This window comes from Oxyura jamaicensis, chromosome 9 (assembly GCF_011077185.1).
Source record: "Oxyura jamaicensis isolate SHBP4307 breed ruddy duck chromosome 9, BPBGC_Ojam_1.0, whole genome shotgun sequence".
Taxonomy (NCBI): domain Eukaryota; kingdom Metazoa; phylum Chordata; class Aves; order Anseriformes; family Anatidae; genus Oxyura; species Oxyura jamaicensis.
In genome coordinates, this window is record NC_048901.1 from 11032155 (window position 1) to 11033229 (window position 1075).

The 1075-nt window shown below is 77.7% G+C and overlaps 1 protein-coding gene across 1 annotated transcript in view; it reads left to right on the top strand.

Moving 5' to 3' along the window:
* The first annotated feature begins 648 nt into the window (after window positions 1-648).
* AMOTL2 (angiomotin like 2) overlaps window positions 649-1075 on the top strand; it is a 7510-nt gene continuing 7083 nt past the window's right edge. The window contains 1 exon segment of the mRNA XM_035334941.1: window positions 649-771. The gene's annotated coding sequence lies outside the window, so the exon portion shown is untranslated.

Here is a 1075-nt window from a genome sequence, read left to right on the forward strand (position 1 = left end):
CCTGCCCCTCCGCTGTCCCCCTCCCCGCCGCCCCCCAGGCCATCTGCCGTCTCGGGGCTGCGGGTGGACGTGCCGGGGAGCCGCCGGCCTGCACGTGGGGGCAAAGCGGCTTCGTTCCCCGCTGGGAAGGAGCAGAGCCCCCCTCCCCTGGTGTCCCAAGGCCACAAAGCCCTGCTGTGACCCTCCATCGCCGCGTCCCCTCCATCCTCGGCCTTTCTGCCCCGACGAGAAGCACCCAGCACCCGTCCCGGGGCTGGGGGCGGCGATGGCTGAGGGGGGCCGTGAGGGCAGAGCAGATGGGGCCGACGGGGACCTTTTGTGCGTGTGTGTGTTTTTTAATTACTTTTTCCTTTCTGGGGGTGCCTGGGAGACAATGGCGTGCCTCTCGCAGCTTTGATCGCACACCAAGATTGATGCGGCCGGGCCAGCTGGCGGGCAGGCCCCGCCGCCCCCCCTCAGCGCCCGGCAGCTGCACCACGCCGCCGCCGCCTCCCCCCCCCCCCCCCCCCCCTCGCCCCCGGGCCCGCCCGGGTGCGCGCGCCCCCCCTCCCCCCCCCCCCCCCCCCCCGCCCCCGGCAGCCGGGCCGTGTCAGGGGGGCAGCCCCGAAATGGCGGCGGCGGGGCGGGCGCTGCTCCCCCTGGCGGCGGCGGCGGCGGCGGCGGCGGGGCGGGCCCCGCATTCCGGGCATAGCAGAGCCCGGCCCGGCCCGCATTCGCACCGGCCGCGCTCCGCGGGCAGCAGCACGGCCTCGGCGCTCTCGCCATGCCCCGGTAAGTGCCGCCCGGCCCCGGGATCCCGCGGGCAGGCGGTTTCCCTTTGCCCCTCGGGGGCCGCCCGGGACGGGACGGAGCCCCGCAGGCAGCCCCCCCCGTTCGGGGCTGTGGCGAGAGCGGCGGGGCTCAGGCCGGCCTGCTCCCGCTGCCCGGCGGCGGCAGCAGCTCCCCGACGGCCCCCGAGCTCCCCGCCGACGTCCCCGAGCTCCCCTCCACCAGCCGCTCCTTCCCCTCCGACGCCCCCCCGCTCACCACCGACGTCCCCCCGCTCCCCTCCGACGTCCCCCCGCTCCCCTCCGAC